Below are 24557 nucleotides of genomic sequence, written 5' to 3' on the forward strand. Positions count from 1 at the left end.
TTGTGTGCTACTAGGATTCTGAGGGGTCTCAATAGTCTGGCTGTCATTTCTGAAACTTCTTTGATATATGGTAAGGTGGTTAGGGTTTCTGGCTGTGTTTTGTCTGCTTGTCGTGGTTTGTTCTTGAGGAATCTGCACACTGTGTTTTTTGAGTATCCGTTCTTCTTGAATACTTTGTATAGGTGGTTCTCTTCTGTTTTTCGAAGTTCGTCTGAGCTGCAGTGTGTGGTGGCAAGCAAAGACACGCCAGAGAATTCCTAGAGGCCTGGCACTCCAACCACAACGCCATAAACAAGCACATAAATCTAGATGCCATCTATCAACCCCTCAGAAAATGAACAGGAAATGACATCACCACAAACCCAAGGAACCCCATCCAGGAGAAGGATATAAATAGAAAGCAGGAGACAACAGCTTCGCTTCACTTGGAGGTCGCCACTGATGATGTTACCTAGCCAGGTAATGAAACGTCTGGATATCAAACCTACAGCTCAGCGAGCAAACCTACACCCTAAACCTCAACCTGAGCTACAAACCTTCACAAACCTTGCGAGGTTTCATTACTTTGTTATACCCATCACTATTATGATATTTAAAGTAATAAAATTATTAAAATTGATAAGAATTTTAATTTAGGTGGATGTATGTTTAAATGTTCCTAATCACCCCAACATCAAAATGGGCTGTTTCTATTGTTATGGAACCTCTGAGTAGTTTCTCATTCAGTTAATATAATGTTTATACAGGATCCAGTTATCACTTGGCATAACAGACATGTGCTTTTTAAAATGCCAGATTGGGTTGAGAGTTCATTATCATTATAACAGGCATGAGCCTTCCTATTTACAGAACCTGGTCCAAACATTCACCATTGATGAAACTGTTCAATGTGAAACATGTCCTACTTGATGGGTCACAGTTTTGTCTAGCCCCAGGGGCACAAGAGAAGTGGGGTTTTGTTTAACAACCAGCTTCATGTCAATATTGTTAAATCTTTTTTCTGAGTGAGTCATCTGATTGACAAAAGATACGATGTGTGATCTTCCGGTCTGTATATAACATCTTAAAACTATATATAGTTTTTACTCTATTGCATATCAGAATACAAGATAGCAAAGAAAGGACAATAACTGTGACTTCTTTGGTGTAATAACACACAAAAAAATAATCTGAAGAGTTATCTTCTGTTATTAAAATATGCCAATTATATAAATCCAACACAACGATGAGTTCTTCTCTACACTAGTATTCTTGCTCAGTACAAGCAAGAATACAAGTGTAGAGCAGCCTAACTAAGCTAATCTGAGAAATTCAACTTAATTACAGGCAACTGCTCATTTTCTGATTGTGTGAGGAATACATGATACAGGCCAGTAAAATGATCAAAGTATAGATGATTTAGGGGAAGCTAGGTAAAAAGGAACAGGTGAGTGTGTGGATGGGATGAAATGACATAACTGGAGTGGGAAGAGACCTGTTTTGAAGTATAAGCATTGACATATGGATGAGTATCTGAGTTACAAATTCGATGTAAGATGGTACCATAGATTAATAGAAGCATAACTGGTTGGAAAGAAACAAAAGGTAGAATCTACCTGAAATTGTGACAGATGGACAGCTTGTTTACTACAATAGAAATACCTTGTTTTTAAGTCCTTGTGCTACAATCCATGTAATGATTCATGAAGTGGTTCAATCAAAGACAATATAAACCTTCATGTCATTTCAGATCAAGACAATTTCTGCCATATTCGCCAATGAGATGAAATTTGCAGTGTTGAATGCATAGAACAACATTAAGGGACATATTCAATGCTTGACTGCAGTTTTGCATTTAAGTTTATTCCTTGAATTGGAAATTTATTAGGAATATTTTTCTTTTGTTTCTTAGTTACAGTTTGGATTAGTGTTTTGCGTGATATGCAGATGGAATTTATTTATCACATTTCTGTCTGTACGTGTTCCTTTTACTTTGATTTGCAAGCTACTAAATGTGCTGCACAACAGTGTAATAACCAAAGCAACATAAGATTGCAGTCACTTACAATGAACTTTGATTATCCAAAATTCTTTTAGTAAACCCAAACATTTCTCTTTTGTTCTTTAAATGTTGTAGGTGTGTTGATTGAAAATGCATAAGATAAAATCCACGTAGAAGAGGATACAATCCATGGGCTACATCAAGCTTGATGGACATTTCTGAACCAGTTCCACATTTACATACTGCATTGCATCTAAACTGTTCAACTGCAAGTTTCAGCACTGAGAAGAAATTTATTCTGTAAAGGTAGATTTTTGTACAATTCTCACAGGGTTCTACTGATTCCAGAAATGTTACACTATCTTGATCAAGGATTCTTTGGGACATTAGTGAAATTATTTATTAAAGAAAAATACAGAAAACACAGAAGAAGATATGTGGCTAATTCTTCAGTTGTAGCCATCTATTCTAATATATTGTTTTCAGCTTATTTTTCCTAATTTGTCTAATTCGATGTAGTCTTTGTTTCAATAACTAGGTACAACCATGTTATAATAACTCCATGTGGAAGCATCTCTTTAAACTTTCCCTTTCTTTGCAATAGAAATAATCACCTCTCTCCCACTCTATCCACCAGTTGACACAATGTTTCCTTTCCAACATTTGAAAGCTTCCATCAGATTCACTCCATTCCATTAAGAATCTTACTATTTGGAGTACACTTCCTTTCATTGTTAATTGTCCTAAAATGTACCAGCTCACATTTTTCTGCACTGAGCCCCGATATCTGCCATTCGTCAGCACACTCTGCTATACTATGTCCACTAGCTATCTCTAACATGCGTTCTCATTTATTTAAATCCTTTATTAGGTTATAATCATCCAGCTTCAATATAATTCTTTGTGAATTACAGAAAAAAACAGTGTACAGCACCACTATCAACATGCTACTGATCCAAAACCATTCAGATATCCCTCCTCTGTATTTTGTCCCCCAGTTATCTCTTGGTTCATGTAGTTCCATTGCCTTTTGATATTATGTTTCTTAATTTAAATGGAATATTATTGATATTAACATTCTGTAAATTACTAAACATACTGAACCTTCATTTCCTTTACCTATAAGTTTTCCAACTGCCTTGAAGAACTCAGTTAGTCATGCATGACCTGACTCATCAAATCTTTTCTGTCTATCCCTCATTAGCCACAACTAGCTAAACTTTTGTGAATTTCATTCAGTGTTTCAGACTCCAAAATTTACACATGCCAATTCTCAAATGTCCTGGCATATTCTTTTTCCATTTCTCAAACAGTGATGTGATACTCAACATCTTCCAGGCTTGGCTTTTGACACAGCTCACATTTTATAATTTTGGTCAGTCTTTCCTTTAACTTCTGTGTATTCACTCAATATTCTGGAACATCCACCAGCTATGCTATGTGTTATTTTCTGTCCCATTGGGGTGGCATGGTGGCTCAGTGGTTAGCAGTACCGGTTCACAGGGCAAGGGATCTGGGTTCAATTCCACCCCTGGGCAAATGTCTGTGTGTAATTGCACATTTTCCTCATGTCTGTTTGGGTTTCCTCTGGATGCTTCAGTTTCACAGTCCAAAGCTGAGCAGGTTAGATGAATCAGCCATGAGAAATGTAATGTTACTGGGAGGGGGGAATGGTTGGTCGAGGTGGCTCTTCAGAGGGTCAGTGGGGCCATAATAGGGTGGCACGGTGGCACAGTGGTTAGCGCTGCTGCCTCACAGTACCAGACACCCGGGTTCAATTCCCTCCTCAGGCGACTGACTGTGTGGAGTTTGCACATTTTCCCCGCGTCTGCGTGGGTTTCCTCCGGGTGCTCCGGTTTCCTCCCACAGTCCAAAAATGTGCAGGTTAGGTGAATTGGCCATGCTAAATTGCCCATAGTGTTAGGTGAAGGGGTAAATGTAGGGGAATGGGTCTGGGTGGGTTGCGTTTCGGCGGGTTGGTGTGGACTTGTTGGGCCGAAGGGCCTGTTTCCACACTGTAAGTAATCTAATAATGAGCTGAATGGCCCATTTCCACACTGTAGGGTTTATATGATTAACTATTTTAATATATTGGTAGGTACTTGTACAGTTCCACTTTCAGTCTTTTCTATAAAAGACAATGGGAGGAATATTTATTCAGGATCTCTGTTATCCCTTTCTCCCTGAGTAAAGATGTTTCTTTGCTCTTAGATGTTCTGTTCCTTGATTGTCCTAACACTCTTAGTTACTTAGAAAGTCCTTGTTATTTTTCTCCACATTCAGCAGTAGACTTTATGAATCCTCTGCCTTAGCCCTAATTATATCATTTTCTTCCTATTTTACATCTTCTATGGTTATCACTTATTACCCATATTTTTATGTCACTTTTAAAGTGTTTTTGCTGTAATTGTATGTAGAATCCCAACCTCTGACACATTTTTATTGCTTAAAATCAGAACATAGTTCACCAGTGCCTTATCTACTCCATATTTAAATATCTCCAACAGCTGATCTGTGTTTAATCTGCTATTTTTCCAATCAATTAATTTGTGTCAGATCCCTTTTCATTCCACGGAAATTAACTCATTTCCAGTCCACCACCCGTACTGCTGACTCCTCCTTTAACTATTCCATGCAAAACTAATTAGGCTATTGTCACTATTTCCTTAGTGTTTTTCTACCTTCAGGTGACTTAAATCTCTGGCATTGTGGCCCAGTACCATCTTTAACAGTGCTTTCTGCAACGTTGTATTCAGAATACTAGTTAATGACACAACCCTGGATGAATTCTAAGAAGCCATCACCTCTAAGGATCAGTTCCTGTTACTACTTACAGATATTTATAGCCAAATATATTTGTTTTGTCCGATTGTAAAAGTAGTCAATGGATGAAAGTATACTCTAGGAGCTTAGGGTGAAAATGGAGGAAATTATGCCATCAAATAACTACAAGTTATGGCAACAGCAAAGAAGTGGAAACGAAAAGGTTAATGTACATGGTCTTCAGTGGTTACTAGGCAACCCGACTAGAGGGAGCTACAGAGTTATTTTCTAATCGTTACACAGGTTCTTACTGAATTCAGTCGATACTAAGATGCCTGAGAAAGCTTTGTCTTTTCGGAGGAGGCATTTCTCTCATTTTTGATGACTTTGTAATACACGCATATATTAATAATAGAATGTTATTGATTCCGGGGCTTTCAACATTTTTAGATTTACACCTTAATTGAATCCCAGTTAGGTGCAGAAACCTCACCTCTTGAATTTTATATCATCTATAACCTGTAAAATCAGAATGTCTTGCAAAATTTAGAGAGTTGAAGTGAGGGATGTTCAATGACTTGACAGACAAAAATAGTGTGCTGTTCAGTGATAAAAGTTATGGAGCTCTATTTAAAGATCTTTTCAAAATATATTTGATTTATATCTTTGCCTTGTCTTTGCAACCAATTCATTTTCATATGTTTAATCTTAATGCTACCTTTGCCATCTATGTATCCCCAGCAGAGAAGCTGAGCAGATGACCCGCTATAAGGATGTCTGCTAACTCCACTCCATAACCAGGTGCACCAGAGCAAACCAGGTTGACTTGCCCTCAATTATCCCACTCTGCAGGAGAAGGGCCTTCGCTCAGCTTGATGCTTTCTGCTGATGACCCAGCTCAGATTGAGCATCTCAACATGAAGGGAAATTGCAGGTGTGAATCAATGTCCTGCCATTCTGTGCCACAATGCTGTCACCTTTCGATGAAGTTGCAGCTGAATTCACTGGAATTGTTGGAAGGAACATCTTAATATGTCTAAGCTTTTATGGGCAGCTCACAAACACAGAAAGACTTCAAAGAAGCAGACAGGCTGGGAGACACTTCAGAGCCAATGGTGAAAAAGAAGGGACAAGCATAGGGAGAAATGTGAAATCATTACTGTCACAAAATCAATTTTGTAAACATTAAGTTTACTTAAAACAATGCTTACAATACATAAAACATAGAACATTACAGCGCAGTACAGGCCCTTCGGCCCTCGATGTTGCGCCGCCCTGTCATACTAATCTGAAGCCCATCCCACCTACACTATTCCATGTACGTCCATATGCCTGTCCAATGACGACTTAAATGCACTTCAACTTGGCGAATCTACTACCGTTGCAGGCAAAGCATTCCCTAACTACTCTCTGATGACTTCAAATGACTTAAGTATATTCTGAATCTGTATTGTACCTGATATACTATCCGACATTGTTAAGTATATTTTCACTTGTTGAAGGAGCATGAAATATATATTTCACAAACTTTAATATTTCAACACTGTTGCTGGCTGTAGATTCAAATCCTGCTTCCCATCCTACCAACAAATTGCCAATCTCAAAGCCAAAACAAAGTGATCAATGAGATGAGGAGCTAATTCAAGAAAGATTGAATATGAGATGTAAAGTTACCACTTTAAATGACTTCTGGCTGATAATTTAGGTGCTAACTTTGGGTAGCATTCTCAACTCTGAGTCAGATGTTCACAGATTCAAAGCATCACTCAATGGTCTTGAGTGCTCAGCCTAGGTAGAGTCAGGACTGAAGGAGTGCTTCACAGTCTGATTTTCACTGATGCATTACATCAAGGTCCAAGTTACCTGCTCAAATGGATGTAAAAGATTTCATTGCATTATTCGAAGAAGAGTCCACTCAATGTCTTCAACTGATACTAGTGACAAAGTATCTGGTCATTGATCACATTGCTCTAGTGAGTGCGTCATGGGAAAATTAGCTGCTGTTTCTCTCCTTTGCAACAGTGATTACTCTTCAAATTATTTCATTTGTTATTTTAAACAGTTTGGGAGGCCTTGAGATTGTAAAAGGCGACTGGAAAGCCAGAGAGACCCTGCATTGTCATATAAAGTGGTACACAGACAGTGGCAGTCTTTCCCTGTGATCAAGGATACTGGGGGTGGAAGTTTCATCTACTAACTAAAAGCTGGGAGCAGTATTGAACTGCAGAGAACTGGGGAGGCGGTGGCTGCTGCTGATGCTATAGCCATCCAGGACATCAGATCGCCTCTGCATTCTAGGTCATGGGTGAGTGATGGTGGGAGTAGCTACACAGTGGGAGTCCCAGGGGAATGGCGAAGGAGGCCAGCAGCAGGGGTGGTGACTCTCAGCAGGCACCCATTCCTCAACTTGGATTCCTTGATCAGGGGCTGGATGTCTTTGAATGAGATTCGCCCCCCCAGGAGCTCCAAGTAATCTTGTTAGAGTTTACTTATTGTACTCCCTATGTCTGCCGCTGTGTTAATACCAGTGGCAGCAAAATGATGCTCTAAATTGAACGTTAATTGCCCAACTAAAGGCCTCAATGGTGAGTGAGAAATGCCAACCAAGTGCCTTTTTGTCATGGAGTTCATCAGGTGGCATCATGAATATGGCAGGGCCATGAATGACCACTCTCTTGCTCGATTAAATGCCTTCCTAACATTAATAGGGGCACAACATTCACTTCTGCTCCTTGTGAGGGATGAAACATGCCATCACTGAACTGAAAGTGGAATGTGACTAGGACATTGGGGCTCCTGTTTCCTTCTTAATTTTAGCGAATGAAGTACGTGTTAAGGTGTGGTCAGTGTCGAACATAGGGATTGTGGCAATCAATTCGCATAAGCAAGTTATCATAAACAGGCTTTGTTTTTGAGATTTTATTTGAGGAATAAACCTGGATAAACCTGTGGGAGGCAGGCAGGATCTTAGCTTAACATCTCATTCAAAGAGTGATATCTACAACACTGTAGCAATGGAACAACAGTTTGGGGTCTCTGGAATTGCTCTTGGACCCACAGATTTATGATTCAGAGGCTCATACAGAGACTCATGTCAGAGAAGAAGAAAGATTCTGTGATTTTATCAGTAGACCAGGTTTTAGAGGCATAGTCTCATAGAGATCCACAGCACAGAAAAAGACCCTTCCATCCATCCAGTCTGTGCTGCTCAAAACAATCACCTAAGGATTTTAATCCAATTTTCCATAACTTGGCTCATAGACTTGTGTGGAAATGTGTTGCTGGAGAAGCGCAGCAGGTCAGGCAGCATCTAGGGAACAGGAGAATCGACGTTTCGGGCATTAGCCCTTCTTCAGGCTAATGCCCGAAACGTCGATTCTCCTGTTCCCTAGATGCTGCCTGACCTGCTGCGCTTCTCCAGCAACACCATTCCATCTCTGATCTCCAGCATCTGCAGACCTCATTTTCTCTTCATAGACTTGTGTGCCTTGGCACCACGAGTATACATTTAAATACTTCTCAAATATTATGATGATTTCTGCCTCTATCACCCATACAAGTTAGCAACAAAAATGGAAAATAACACTGATTGCATTTGCAGCTTTCTACAGAACTGTGGTGGTTTTCTATGCAACTATTTTCAATCTTTGGAAATTTGGTTCAGCACAGTTTCCTTTCCAAAGGATCGGGAACTTCTGTGGGCAAGATAAGCATAGCAACCAAACAGATTGAAGAATTCTTACTGAGCCGTGCAAAGAGTAAGCTGAGAAGTGTAAGAATATTTAATTCAAATTAAAATTATGTACAGCGGGAAAGATAAATGGAATTAAGTGAAGAGATAAAAGAGACAGATCAAGAAAGTAAAATCCGACCTATGTTTTTAATCTCTAACAATAATTAATATCTGAAGGAACAAGATCCCACTCTTATAAAAGTAATCATTTCAAGACCTGAGTGATTGGCAGTAATTAAGAAGGATAAGGATGTTAATAATTTACTGTAGAATGGACAAGCCTTAACTTTTTTCTGTAGTATTAAATGGATAAGTACATCAAGTTACCGGTCTTCATGTGATTGAAAATATTCCTGTTTTGACTGAAACAGTGATTCTCCTGCTCCTTGGATGCTGCCTGACCTGTTATGCTGCTCAAGTGCCACACTTTTCAACTCTGATCTCCAGCATCTGCTGCCCTCACTTTCTCCTAGATTGAAAAATATTAGCAAACTACAGTTTTGCAAAGTTCATGGAAGGGCAAGTAAAATTGTACTTCAACTTCCTGATTTCTGTATTGCTTGTAGATTTATTGAGAATAGCAATGAATATTCACAGCACAAATAGTATTCCAATCACAAAGCCTGGGCAATTACATATTTCAAAAAATGTTGGGTAATAAAATGTACAACTGCATCAAAACATCGATTTTTCAAAAGTGCAACAAAAAATGAAAATAAATAGCCTGCATTTGTTGCCAATGCAACAGTCAATGAACATATAGATGCAATGCTTCTGACATCACTGCATTTCACCAGACACTTTGCAATTAAACCTTTTAGGAGAACACCACAAAAGTTCATCCAGAAAAATCAGGGGTGGCACGGTGGCTCAGTGGTTAGCACTGCTGCCTCACACTGGCAGGGACCTGGGTTCAATTCCAGCCTTGGGCGACTGTCTGTATGGAGTTTGCACATTCTCCCTGTGTCTGTGTGGGTTTCCTCCGGGTGCTCCGGTTTCCTCCCACAGTCTAAAGATGTGTAGGCCAGGTGAATTGGCCATGCTAAATTGCCCGTAGAGTTAGGTGCATTAGTTAGGGGGAATGGGTCTGGGTGGGTTACTCTTCGGAGGGTTGGTGTGAGCTAGTTTGGGCCGAAGAGCCTGTTTCCACACTGTAGGAAATCTAAAATCACTGACAAATGCATTGAAGCAACTAATTCACCCATATTCTCCACTCAAATATGTCGACACGTAGACAGTGTTTTATGCATAAGAATGAAAAAGTTTAATTGAGGGACTTGGGATATACCTTGTAATGAACAAATCAGCAAGTGGAGAGGAGAATTTAGCTATGAACAGAATGGTGAGTGTAATGGTGACCTGGGTAGCGAGCGGTGAGGAGAATGATGTTGTAGGTGGTGCAGCAAAAGGACTGGAAAATGGTTTTGTGACCAACAAAGCAGCAACACTGGCCACACTACTATGGTTTTGGTTCTGTTGCAGTGATGTCATACAATGATGACATCAAATGCATTCACTTCCTTTTCTTGTGCATCAGGAGGAGATACAGCAAAATACATAATGTTCATGGGATGGCCATTTTATAGTGGCAAGTAAAAATTTGAATCAGAGTTTTTAAAAATGCAAGTCATCAAACATCAGAATATTAAAGGAAATTATTCCTTTATTTGATGTAGGTGTCACTGGCAAGGTCAGGATTTGTTGTCATACCTAATTGTCATGGAATTGAATAACTGCTACACCATTCAAAAGACACCCATGCTGTTGTAGATATGGAGCCATACATAGGCCAGAATGATAAGGATGAGATACTTCCTTTCCCAAAAATGGTATAATGAACTAGATAGGTTTTTATAACAATCAATTCCAGTTTCATGGCTTTCATTACTGAGATTAGCTAATATAATACATCTATGTTGGGTTCAGGCAATGCAGAGCCCCTTTCAATTATGCTGTTCTCACCCCCTTCTATTGCACACCACCTAATTCTGAAAGAGAGATGGAGAATGTCCAAGATTGGATTTTACTGTGTCCAGGAATGCAGAGACAAGTGGGTTTGATTGTTCAATTAATTTATTGTCACGTGTACTGAGGTACAGTGAAAAGCTTTGTTTACCGAGCAGTCCAAGTAGATCATAGTCCAAGACCAGTATTAGCAAGATCAGCATTATTTGAGTCTAGAGATTCTATTCATCAGTTTAATAACGGCGGGGAAGGACCTGTTCCTGAACCTGCTGGTGTGTGTGATCAGGCTTCTGTATCTTCTACCTGATGAAACAGGTTGTAGGAACTGGATGTAGGTTTGCTCGCTGAGCTGGAAGGTTCATTTCCAGACGTTTCATCACCCTACTAGATAACATCTTCAGTGGGCCTCTGGGTGAAGCACTGCTGATAATTCCTGCTTTGTATTTATATGTTTGGGTTTCTCTGGGTTGGGATGTCATTTCGTGTGGTGATGTCATTTCCTGTTCTTTTTCTCAGGGGATGGTAGATGGGGCCTAACTCAATGAGTTTGTTGATAGAGTTCCAGTTGGAATGCCATGCTTCTAAGAATTCTTGTGCGTGTCTCTGTTTGGCTTGTCCTAGGATGGATGTGTTGTCCCAGTCAAAGTGATGTCCTTCCTTATCTGTATGTAAGGATACATGTGAGAGAGGGTCATGTTGTTTTGTAGCTGGTTGATGTTCCTGTATCCTGGTGAATAGTTTTCTGCCTATTTGTCCAATGTAGTGTTTGTTACAGTTCTTGCACGGTATTTTGTAAATGACATTGGTTTTACTTGTTGTCTGTATAGGGTCTTTCAAGTTCATTAGCTGTAGTTTTAGTGTGTTGGTGGGTTTGTGGGCTACCATGGTGCCAATGTCTGAATAGTCTGGCAGTCATTTCCGAGATGTCTTTGATGTAGGGGAGAGTGGCTAGGGTTTCTGGATGCGTTTTGTCTGCTTGTTTGGGTTTGTTGCTAAGAAATTTGGCAACACAGTTGTGGGTGTACAGGGAGTACAGTAGGGGGCTGAGAACGCATCCTTGGGAGGGAGGGGTGCGTGGGGGCTCCAATGTTGACTGTTATTGTAGAGGAGTTGGAGTTACCTATTTTCACTGATTGCAGTCCAGTTGCAGAGGGTAGATCCCAGACCAAGGTCATGGAGTTTTGAGGTAGTCTGGAGAAGATAATGGTGCTGAAGATGGAGTCTAACGTAAGTGTTCTTGGTGTCTAGATGTTCCAGGGATGAGTGTGAGGCTAGGGATATGGCATCCACTGTGGATCTGTTATGTTGTTAGGCAAATTGTAGGGATCGAGGTAGGCTGGGAGACTGGAGTTGATGTGGGGCATGACCTGACTCTTGAATCACTTCATGATTATGGAGGGCAAAGCCACTGGGTGGTTGTCTTTAAGATACATTGCATGTGCTTTCTTAGGAACAAGGATGATGGTGGTCTTCTTGAAGCAGGTGGGGATTTCGGCTTGGAGAAGGGCACAGTTGAAGATATCAGAGAATACTTGCTAAGCTGGTCCTTACAAGATCTTAGTGCTTGGCAGGGGATACCATCCAGGCCCGTCTGTTTCCTTGGGTTGATTTCCAGGAAGACTGATCTGATGTGTGCAGCGGTGACAGGTGCTATCCGAACAGGCATCACCGTGCTGCTGGCATTCTACTTAAAACGAGCAGAGAAAGCATTGAGCGCATTAGGGAGGGATGTGTCTTTGTCTGCTATCTTGCTCTGTTTCATTTTACAGAATGGGTGTGAAGCATTGTATCATTGTAAAATGTGTGATGAGATAACTTGAATAATGTCACTGGTCTAGCCATTCAGGAGCCCAGGTTGTAATCTTAGGCACATGTGCTCAATTTCCACCATGGTAGCTGGAGCAATTTGGATTCAACTAATAAATTCTGCAGCTGAAGATTCAGTCCCAATGACTGTGACCATGACAACCATCAATGATTCTTACAAAAGTTCATTTGGTTCATAAATGTCACTTAAGGAAGGATATTTACCATCCTTATCTGGTTTGTACTACATGTGACTCTCGACAGCAACATGGCTGAATTTTAAGCCATACTCTTAGTTCAAGTGCATTTAGGGATGGGTAACAAAGATTTACCTTGTCAGCAATGCCCACACATGTGAAAGAATAAAGAAAATCATAGGTTCTGCTGGTCATTTTATTGAAACTCTGGCATGAGACCTGTGGGCCTCTTGGCAAATAGCGGGAAGTTGTTAATATCAGGGCTCTACCATTGCAGTTTTTATTGGCTTGTAGTTGGCAGAAGGAATATTTGAAGTTTTGGACAATGGTTTGAGAGGAAATAAATGGACTTGATAATCTTGAGATGTTACAACAGTTAGCGAGTTTTGAGAAGATTTGTAGCTCAGGTTGAGGATCTGGATGTGGATTTGCTGGCTGAGCTGGAAGGTTTGTTTTCAGATGTTTTGTCACCATACTAGGTAACATCTTCAGTGAGCCTCCAAATGAAGCTTCATTCAGAGGCTCACTGAAGATATTACCTAGTATGGTGACGAAACGTCTGAAAACAAACCTTCCAGCTCAGCCAGCAAACCTACATCCATGTTACAACAGTGTTTCACAATCAATTAAATACTTCTGCAAAGTTGTAATGGAGAAACTAGACAGTCATTTGCACATGCGTTCTTGTAAACAATGTTGTGCATTTCATTTCATGCCAGTGAGATAATGGCTAGATAATCTTGTTACATTCAGCTTGAGGGAGAGGAAAATTGTTTCAAGGCTAGTATTTTAAACTTAGATACATATATAAAGGCATAAAAGCAGAATTGGTTAGAATGAATTAGGTTAGGCATATATGAATAGAAATATAGTAGTGATATTTATCAGGAAGTTTCAAAACACACAGAATGGATTAATTCCAATTAAAAATAAAAATTCCAAGGGAGGACCTTACATCCATGGTTAATCAAAAAAAGTTAATATCAAATTTAAAGAAATATAATTGTACAAAGATGGGTGGCAGGGCAGAAGAGTGAACAGGATTTAAAATTAGGCAAAAGTGAGGACTGCAGATGCTGAAAACCAGAGTTTAGATCAGTGTGGCGCTGGAAAAGCACAGCAGGTCAGGCAGCATCCGAGGAGCAGGAGAATCGATGTTTCGGGCAAAAGCCCTTCAACAGGATTTAAAATTAGCAAATTTTGGCTAAAAGATTATTAAGGAGGAAATAATTATGGTATGAGAGATAGCTAACTGGAAATATAAAAACAGATGGTAACAATTTCTATTGAAGTGTTAAAAAGAGTGAACAATGTGATCATTGGATCTATAAAAAGTGAGTCCGGAAATTAATAATGAAATTGAAGGAGATTGCAGAAGAATTGAACAGGTATTTTGAACTTGTCCTCAAATTGGAGGATGCAAGGAATGGAGGAACCCAAGAAAATTACAGGGAAGTTGCACTGAACAGATTACAGGACTGGCAGGGTGTCAAGTCCTGGGGCTCTGATAGACTTCATCCTTGGTCTCAAAAGAAGTGACTAGGGAGACAGTTGATGCATTGGTTTTTAATTTCCAAAATTCATTGGATCCAAGGAAGGTTCCATTCGAATGTCAGAGGTCTGGAGGCATCTGTAGAGAGAAGAACAAAGTTTACATTTTGAATTCAGTTAACCCTTTTTGACAAATGGCAGCAAATACATGGGAACACCACCACCTACAAGATCCCCTCCAAGCCACTCACCTTAGAAATATATCACTTTTTTTCTGTGTTGCTGGGTGTCCACTTCCTGGAATTCTCCTCTTAATGGTGTCAGTACTTAGGGGTACCTACAGCTCATGGACTGCACCAGTCGACAAGGAAGCTAGCCATCACTATCTCAATGAATGGGAAATAAATACTAGCCCAGCCAGCAGTGCCCATATCCTGTAAGTGAATAAAAATAAAACCCTGGTGCATGAATTGTGAAAGATTAGTATACAGTTACAGCAAATAATTAGGAAAGCTAATGGAAAGTTGCTTCTTGCTCGAGGAATTGAATACAAAAGTAGGAAGGTCATGCTTCAGTAATACATGACATTCATGAGATCACATCTGAAGTACTGTGCACAGAATTGGTCACCTTATTTAAGGAAGAATGTAGATGTATTAGGAGCAGTTTAGAAGACCATTGGAGGTTGCTGCTGCTCTCTGCATCTTCCTTGGATTGGATCCTAGGCAAGCATCACAAGATGAAGTCCATGTTCCAGTCTGTTCCCACAACTCAAATTTATCCACTGCTTATCAAGATGCATGGTAAACCAGTGGACAATGTGGATCAATTCTCTTAATGTGGAAGTTCCTTTTAGTGAAGGTAGACATCGATGGTGAAATTAATCTTTACTTTCATTGTGCAAAGTTCATGGTCTACAATGTAGTAATGTTACTTGCCCTTCTGTGTACATCAGAGTTATGGACAATATACAGTAAACATTTTAAAACCTTTGAGAAATATCAATGGCAGTGCCTCCACAAAAGTCTTGAAAAGCAATGGTGAATATGTGTTTCTATATCACTGTCCTCTCTCAGGCCAATATCTCCAATATTGAGGTATTAATTACAGACAATATTGGTCAGACCGTGTTGTCCACTTGGTTGACACAAGCCTTTCAGAAGAAGTTCTCTACCCTAACTTTCTTCACAGCAAGTGTTTACCTGGAAGGTAGAATAACTACTTCAAAACCTTTCTGAAAAATTGAAATATTTCCTCTGATTAATGGCATCTCTTCCTCAGGAGAAGATGCATCCGTGAAGGTGCCAATTATTTGAGTATCTCTGACAGGTCCAGATATAGACCAATGGAAACAGCAGAAGAAACATATGAAACCAACAACCCCCATTCCCCCACCCCCACCAACCATTTTATCAATCTACTTCTTCTCCCATCTGTGGCAGGTTGGGTGGATCCAGACTTAGTTTGTCTGGTCAGCTCAAGACAAACAACTCCAGTGTGGAAGAAAATTATCAGTCTCTTGGAACTGCCTAAGAAGAAGGAGTTTAGACTATTGCCTGGAATGGGTTGTCCTGTAAGGAAAGATAGGTCAGGCTAAGTTTGTGTCTACTGGAATTTAGAAGGATAAGAGGCAACTTGATTGAAACATATAAGATTCTGAGAAGTCTTAATACATGGACAGGATGATTCCTCATGTGGGAAATTATAGATCTAGATGGTCACTGTTTAAAAATATGTGGTCACCTGTTTAAGACAGAGATGAAGAGAATTTTTTTTCTCACAGAGGGTGTGAGTCTTTGGAATTCTCTCTCGAAAGGCTGTGGAAGCAAAGTCTTTGAGTTTCTTTAAGGCAGTACATCTCTATGACTCTATGACTCTATGACAGTGGTAGATAGATTCTTGATGAGCAAGGGGAATGAAAGGATATCAGATGTAGGTGGGAGTCGGGAGTAATCTGATCAGCCATGATTTTTTTGAATGGCCTAGTAGGCTTGAGGGGCCAAGTGGCCTACTTTTGCACTAATTCATATGTTCATTTTTTAAAATAATTGACAGGATATGGGTGTTGGTGGCTAGGCCAACATTAAATGTCCATCCCTAATTGTTCTTGAGAAGGTGACGGTGAGTTGCCTTCTTGAACCATTGCAGTCCATTTGGATCAAGTGGACTCACAATGCTATTAGAGAGGGAATTTCAGGATTTTGACCTTCAGTGACACTGAAAGAATAGTGACATATTTCCAAGTCAGAATGGTGAGTGGCTTGGAGGTCAATTGCAGGTGGTAGTGCTCCCATGTATCTGCTGCCTTTGACCTTCTAGATGGTAATGGTCATTGGCTTGGAAGGTGCTAGCTAGGGAGCTCTAGTGACTTTCTGCAGTGCATCATATACAGGGTACTGCTGCTACTGAGTACTGGCGATTTTTTTTATGGTCACCTGAGAAGGCTCAGAGTTTAATGTCTCTTGATAAGATTCACCTCTCCAACTGTGCAGTACTGTCTCATTCTGAGTAAAATATAAATGTGAATCATCTGTGTGGTACCTGGCTTTCTGCAATCTTATGATTAAGGTGTGATTACTGAAACTTTAAGCTAGAAAATAGTATAAATATTGACTGCCCTAATTGACTTTGGATTGAGTTGAAGATACAAAGTCCTGAAGCACATGAACTATTTGGCGGGTGAATTCAACATTCTCAAATTACAAATTTTCTGTGTAATAATTTAATCACTGCATTGCTGAAAGATCCCAGCTAAAAGGCTGACACCTTCAAATTCTCGCACATTACAATGTGGTGTACAATTGCTGACTGATGTGTGAAGATCCATGAAAATAACAGTACTTTCATTCCACAAGTACTTTACTTGATTATTTTGAAGATATGTTGCATCCAACAGTGCCTTTAAAATGTACTTGCTTTGCATGACCAGGTTTTTATGTTGCTTGGTATTTATCAGTAAACAAGGTACCTTCTAGGCTATTGCTTGGCTATGCAGCTTAGCATCAATATTGGTTGCAACAAAGCTCTGCAAATAGTACAAAGAATAAAAGTAATGAAGGATAAATATTGCATGATTCTATAATTAATACATTCATGATATAGCTCAGACGAAAACTATGACATCAATAAGTGGCTTTACTCAAACCAATGTTGAGTAGAGTGACACAGGAGTTGCACACACACATGCACACAGGCATTGTTCAAATAGGAATAGATGTCTTTTGAAATGCCGCTATTTCTCGGACTGATTATTTCCAGCTTGACTGTGTACTTGAGCCAGCAGGCATTCTGACTTGGCATATATTTGACATGACAGGAAAATAGATGTCATCAGTCCTTCCACCATTAATATGGCAGTCACAACAAAGTTCACTGTGACTTTAGAAATTATTAGTGAAGTCACATTTCTCTGCATTAGGTAAACAATGAGGCATTGAGAATCCACCTAAATCAATTCATACTTTAGGGTGGCATGGTGGCTCAGTGGTTAGCACTGCTGCCTCACAGTACCAGGGTCCCAGGTTCAATTCCAGCCTTGGGTGACTGTCTGTGTGGAGTTTGCACATTCTCCCCGTGTCTGCGTGGGTTTCCTCTGGGTGCTCCTGTTTCCTCCCACAGTTACAAAGATGTGCAGGTCAGGTGGATTGGCCATGCTAAATTGCCCGTAGTGTTAGGTGCATTAGTCAGAGGGAGATCTAATCTAAATGAAAGGCCACAATGGTGACCCAATGCTAGCCTCTAGTTAAAATAGCAGTTGGGCCCCATGGTGCAGTTGGATTCCAATGACAGAGTGGTAAGTTAAAATCAGGACCTGTGGGAAGAGAGAAGGCTCTCAATAGGTAGATCCCACAGGGATTTTAACAGCTTGTTCATCCAATTCCCACTGTGTGGGCAGCATTATAATTGTGCATTAAAACACAGCAGAACCAGTCACGCTGTCAGTTATGCCTTCAGACTTCATAATTTTAAAAGGCAGGTATCAGATTATAGACTGATCAGGATCTAATTTCATATGTAGACTCATAGAATCCCTACAGTGCAGAAAAACGCAATTTGCTTGTCAAGTCTGCACCAATCCGCTGAAGGACATTTCTCCCAGACCCAGTCCCCTACCCTATTCCCATTGCCCCACATTTACCATGGCTAATTCATCTAGTTTATCCATCCCTGAACACTATGGACAATTTAGCATGGCCAATCCATCTAACCTGCACATCTTTGGATTGTAGGAGGAAACCAGAGTGCTTGGTGGATACCTATGCAGACGTTGGGAGAACATGCAAACTCCACACAGTCACAGGGTCCCTGGTGCTGTGAAGGAACAGTGCTGACCACTGTGCTACCATACTGCTCATAGTGTCTTGTGAGCGTATGTGTGTCCTGAAAATTCACTTCAAATTTGTTGACAAAGAACAAAGAGAACAAACAAAATTTACAGCCCAGGATCAGGCCCTTTGGCCCTCCAAGCCTGAGCCGATCCAAATCTACTGTCACCCAATTCCTAAGCATCTGTATCCCTCTGCTCCCCACCTACTCATTGATGTTGTCACTCCACAGAGGACAATTTCATTCTCTCCTTTATCTATTTTAGTGAACTTGGTTGATACATGTTACATGAATCTTGATGAGTCTTCCTGCTTCAACTTACTATTTTTTACTCTTCAAACATCAATCTTGTGACATTCTATTTTCTGCCTTATAAAGAAGGTGGAAGATTAAAAGGATGAAATAAAATGGACAATGCAAAGTTCGAGTAAATGGCAATACACTGATGGTCAAATTCAGTAGGCAACTTATTGCATTATCTTAAATGGTAAGAATTTAATTAATAAATTTTCTTCTGGATGTTGTACTCTTTGAGATAAAATAGTTTTGTGGAATGGAACATTTTAAACTTCATGTGTCTGGTTACTGTTTCTTCTACACTGGAACATGATGCAATGCCAGCCCTCTGCATCTGGAATTAATGGAATTCATTTTTGGAATATTGGCATTGCTGACTGTGCCAACAATTGTTGCCCATTTCTCATTGTTCTTCAGAAGGTAGTGTTGAGTTGTCACCTTGAATCAATGCCATCATTTGGTATAGGAACATCAACAATACTGATAGTGTGGTAGCTCTAGGATTTTGAACCAATGACACTGAAGGAACAAGAGTATATTATCAAGTCAGGGTGGTGAGCAGTTTGGAGAGGACCTTGTAATTATTAGGGTCCCAGTGTATTTGTGGCCCTTTTCCTACTCATGGTTGTGAGTTTGGAAGGTGGTGTCTAAGGAAGCTGGGTGTATTTCTGAAGTGCATCTTGTAGAGAGTATACACTAAACGTCGGTTGTGAAGGGAGTAAATGGTACTACATCCATAAACAATCAAGCAGACTGTTTTGTCATGGATGGTGTTACAGTTCTTGAGCGTTGTTGGAGCTGCACTCATCCAGGCAAGTGAGGAGTATTCCATCACACTCCTGACTTGCACCTTGTAAATGTGTACAAAGTTAAAAATCACACAACACCAGGTTATAGTCCAACAGGTTTAATTGGAAGCACACTAGCTAGTGTGCTTCCAATTAAATCTGCTGGACTATAACCTGGTGTTGTGTGATTTTTAACTTTGTACACCCCAGTCCAACACCGGCATCTCCAAATCTTGTAAATGTGGTTAAGCTTTGGGAAGTCAGAAGATGAGTTACTCACTGCAGTATTCCTCACCTGTAACTTACTTTTATAGCCTCCGTATATAAATGGTGAGTCCAGTTCACCTTCTATTCAATGGTAGTCATGAATTCAGTAATGGAGATGCCATTGAATGTCAAGGTGATAGATTCTCTCTTGTTGGAAATATTCATTGCATGGCACTTCAGTGGCACAAATGTTGCTTCTGGATTAGTGGTGCTGGAAAAGCACAGCAGTTCAAGTAGCATCCGAGGAGCAGTAAAATTGATGTTTCGGGCAAAAGCTCTTCATCAGGAATACAGGCAGAATGCCTGAAAGGTGGAGAGATAAATGAGAGGAGGGTGGGGGTGGGAAGAAAGTAGCATAGAGTACAATAGGTGAGTGGGAGTGGGGATGAAGATGATAGGTCAGAGAGGAGGGTGGAGTGGATAGGTGGAAAAGAAGATAGGCAGGTAGGACAAGTCATGGGGACAGTGCTGAGCTGGAAGTTTAGAACTGGGGTGAGGTGGGGGAAGGGGAAATAAGGAAACTGTTGAAGTCCACATTGATGCCCTGGGGTTGAAGTGTTCCGAGGCGGAAGATGAGGCGTTCTTCCTCCAGGTGTCAGGTGGTGAGGGAGTGCCGGTGAAGGAGGCCTAGGACCTCTATGTCCTCGGCAGAGTGGGAAGGGGAGTTGAAATGTTGGGCCACAGGGCAGTGTGGTTGATTGGTGTGGGTGTCCCAGAGATGTTCCCTAAAGTGCTCTGCTAGGAGGCGTCCAGTCTCCCCAATGTAGAGGAGACTGCATTGGGAGCAACGGATACAATAAATGATATTGGTGGGTGTGCAGGTAAAACTTTGATGGATGTGGAAGGCTCCTTTAGGACCTTGGATGGAGGTGAGGGAGGAGGTGTGGGTGCAGATTTTGCAATTCCTGCGGTGGCAGGGAAAGGTGCCAGGACGGGAGGGTGGGTTATTGGGGAGTGTGGACCTGACCGGGTAGTCACGGAGGGAACTTTGCGGAAGGTGGAAAGGGGTGGGGAGGGAAATATATCCCTGGTGGTGGGGTCCGTTTGGAGGTGGCGGAAATGTCGGCGGATGGTTTGGTTTATGCTCCTCGGATGCTGCCTGAACTGCTGTGCTTTTCCAGCACCAGTAATCCAGAATCTGATTTCCAGCATCTGCAGTCATTGTTTTTAAAAATGTTGCTTGTCACTTGTCATCCCAAGCCTGGATATTGTGCAAGTTATGCTCCATTTAGTGTACTTCAATATCTGAGGAATTGCAAATGGCGTTTAGAATTGTGCAATGATCAGCAAACATCTCCACTGCTGACCTAATGATAAGGGAAGATCATTAATGAAGCAGGTGAGGTGGTTGGGCGCGAGACATTACTCTAAGGAACTCCTGTAGAGATGTCCTGGAGCTGAGATGACAGACCTCCAACAACCAATACCATTGTCCTTTGCGCTGGGTATGACTCCAACCAGTAGAGACTTTTCCCCTGGTTTGCATTGACTGTTGTTTTGCTCAGGCTTCTTGAAGTCACACTCAGGAAATGCAGCTTAATGTGTAGATCAGTCACTCATGCCTTACTTCTGAAGCTTAGTTCTTTAGCCGATGTTTGGACTAAGTTTGTAATGAGGTCAGGAGTTGATGGGCCCTGGCAGAACCCAAATTGAGCACCATTGAACAAATTATTGCTAAGCAAGTGCTGCTTTACAGCACTGTTGATGACACCTTCCATTAATTCACTGTCAATGTAGTTTAGACAGATTAATTGTTCAAATTGAATTTGTCTTGCTCTTTGTGTGCAGTAAATACTTGGGCAATTTTCCATGTTGTTGAGTAAATGCCAACATTTTATTTTAGTGTACTGAAACAGCTTGGCTAAGGGCATTGCAAATTCTGGAACAGAGTTCTTAAGTACTATTATTGGTGTTGCCAGAGCCTGCAACCTGCAAATTCTCCTCCAAGCCATTCATCATTTTGACTTGGAACTATATTGACATTCCTGCTGGGTCAAAATTCTGGAATTCCCTCCCAAATGGCATTGTGAGTCTAACTATAGGACATGACCTGAAGCAGTTCAAGAAAGCAGCTCAGGGCAACTAGGAACAGGAAATAAATACTGGGTCAGCCAGTGATGCCCACATGAACAAAATGCAACTATTGACAAAATGCTGTCAGGGCCCATAGTCTTTATAGTGTCCAGTACCTCAAACCATTTCTTGATATCATGTGGAATGAATCAAAATGGCTGAAGACTATGATACTGGGGACCTCTGGAGGGGGCTGAGATGGATCACCCACTCGGCACTTCTGGCTGGAGATTGGTGTGAAAACTTCAGCCATACCTTTTGTGCTGATTCTCCCATCACTGAGAATGGGACACTTGTGGAGCTTCCTCCTCCAGTTAATGAACAACGTATTTCTCCTGAAAGATCATCCAGGTGTTCTGATAATGTAAGAGCTAGGTTGATCAGTTTCTCTGATGACGTTGGCTTCTGATTTTCTGTGCTGTATCCAAACTCTCTATCTTGCTTTTAAGCTTGACAGATCTTTCATTCTGTGTCTAGATTTGTATCTTCTTTTGCAGTGACGTTTTTCTATTTGTTTTACCTTCGAGTGGTATTGAGATATTGTATTTGGGCTGTGTTCATGTTTTTTATAACAAGTAAGACCATGAGATATAGGAGCAGAAGTAGGCCATTCGGCACACCGAGTCTACAATGCAATTCAATCATGGCTGATATGTTTCTCAACCCTGTGCTGCCTTCTCCCTATAACCTTTGATCCCCTTGCTAATCAAGAACCTATCTATCTCTGTATTAAATGCATTCAATGACTTGGCCTCCAGAGCCATAGAGCTATACAGCACAGAAACAGAACCTTCGATCCAACTCGCCCATGCTGACTAAATTTCCCAAACTAAACTGGTCCCACTTGCATGCCTTTGGTTTATATCCCTCTAAACCTTTCCTATTCATGTATCTGTCCAAATGTCTTTTAGATGTAACTGTCACCTCCTCTGGCAGTTTATTCCACATACGAACCACCCCCTGTGTGAAAAATCACCCCTCAGTTATCTTTTAAAGCTTTCTCCTCTCACCTTAAGAATATGCCCTCTAGTTTTAAGCTCCCCGATGCTAGGTAAAAGACCTTTGCCATTCACCTTATCCGTGCCCCTCATGATTTTATAAATGTCTATAAGATCATCCCTCAATATCCTACATTGCTGTGAAAGAAGTTCCAGTCTATCCAGCATCTCTTTTTGACTCAACCCTATTAATCCTGGTAAATCTTTTCTGAACCCTCTCCAATGTAATAATATCCTTCCTATCACAGAGCTACTAGAACTGCACACAGTACTCCAAATGTGCCGTCACCAACATCTGTACCAACTCAACATGATGTCCAAACTGCTATATCTAATATCCTGAGCAATGAAGGCTAGTGTGTAAAATGCCTTCTTAACCATCCTGTCTACCTGTGATGCAAATTTCAAAGAACAATGTACCTGAACCCTTGGTCTCTCTGTTCAACAATACTACCCAGGGCCCTACAAAACCTGCTGTTGTTCGTTTATCACCAATTTTGATGCCGTCTGCAAGCTTACTAACCAGTCCTCCAAAATTCTTTTCCAAACTGTTCATATAAATGATCAGAGACCCAGCACCGTTCATTCCACCGGTTCACCACCCTTTGACTGAAGATATTCCTCCTTACCTCAGTTCTAAAGGGATGTCCCTTCGCTTTGTGACTGTGCCCTTGGGTCCTAGTCTCGCCAACTAGTGGAAATATCTTTTCACGTCCACCCTATCCAGGCCTGTCAGTATTATGAAAGTTTCAATCAGATTCCCCTTCATCCTTGTAAACTCCATCGAATACACACCTCAATCACTCCTCATGTGACAAGCCATTCATCCCTCGGATCAGTCCTGTAAATCTTCTCTGGACCCCCTCCAAGGTGCTTACTTAGATACAGGGTCCAAAACTGTTCAGAATATTTCAAATGTGATCTGACCAGAGCTGTATCCAGGCTCACCGGGTCATCACAGCTCTTGTATTCTAGTCTGGATGAAATGAATGTTAGCATTGCGTTTGCCTTCCTAACTGCCAACTGAACCATATCAACCTTAAAAGAATCATAATCTGAGGTCTCCTTAGTCCCTTTGTGCTTCAGATTTCTAAAGCCATTCACCATTTAGAAAGTAGTCTATGCCTCTATTTTCTCAAGCTAAGTGTATAATGTCACATTTTCCCACATTGTATTCCATCTGCTGCCTCTTTTCCCTCTGTCCTAGTCTGCCAAGTCTGTCTGCAGCCTCCCTGCCTCCTCAACACCAGCTATCTTTGTGACAACTGCAAACTTAGCAACAATGCACTCAGTTCCTTCATCCAGATCGTTAATGTATAATGTAAATAGTTGTGGTCCCAACACAGACCCCTGCAAAACTCTATTAGTCACTGACTGGCACACTGACCCCTTTATCCCAAGTCTCCGCCTTCTCCCAGCCAGCCAATCTTCTATCCATGCCAGTAGTTTGTCCCTCACACCATGGGATCTTATCCTAATTAGAAGCCTCCTGTGCAGCACCTTGCCAAAGGCCTTTTGTAAATCCAAATAGATCATTTCCACGAGCTTTGCTTTGTCTAACTTACTCATTCCCTCCTCAATGAATTCTAACAGATTTATCAGACATGATCTCCCATTGATAAAGCTGTGCTGACTCAGGCCTATTTTACCATGCACTTCTAAGCACTTTGCAATCTAATTCTTAATAATGGATTCCAAAATCTTACCAACAACCAAGGTCAGGTTAACCAGCCAATAATTTCCCATCTCCTGCTCCCTCCCTTCTTAAACAGGAGTGCTACATGGACCAGTTTCCCGTTTTCTGGGACCCTTCCTGAAAGATCACCATCAATGCCTCCACAGTCTCATCAGACATCTCTTCAAGAAATTTGG

At 40.9% G+C, this 24557-nt stretch overlaps 1 protein-coding gene across 4 annotated transcripts in view; it reads left to right on the plus strand.

Annotated features, from left to right (window-relative positions):
* Positions 1 to 24557, plus strand: part of LOC122557700 — a 100208-nt gene that overhangs the window by 50203 nt on the left and 25448 nt on the right. Inside the window, exons 4-5 of one of the 4 annotated variants that reach the window (XR_006313915.1) lie at positions 2117 to 2287; positions 5486 to 6029. The exons of the other annotated variants lie outside the window; for them this stretch is intronic. The gene's annotated coding sequence lies outside the window, so the exon portion shown is untranslated. Of the gene's footprint in view, positions 1 to 2116; positions 2288 to 5485; positions 6030 to 24557 lie in introns of those variants that run through there. 4 annotated transcript variants of the gene reach the window in all.

The sequence above is a fragment of the Chiloscyllium plagiosum genome, chromosome 16 (assembly GCF_004010195.1).
Source record: "Chiloscyllium plagiosum isolate BGI_BamShark_2017 chromosome 16, ASM401019v2, whole genome shotgun sequence".
Lineage (NCBI taxonomy): Eukaryota > Metazoa > Chordata > Chondrichthyes > Orectolobiformes > Hemiscylliidae > Chiloscyllium > Chiloscyllium plagiosum.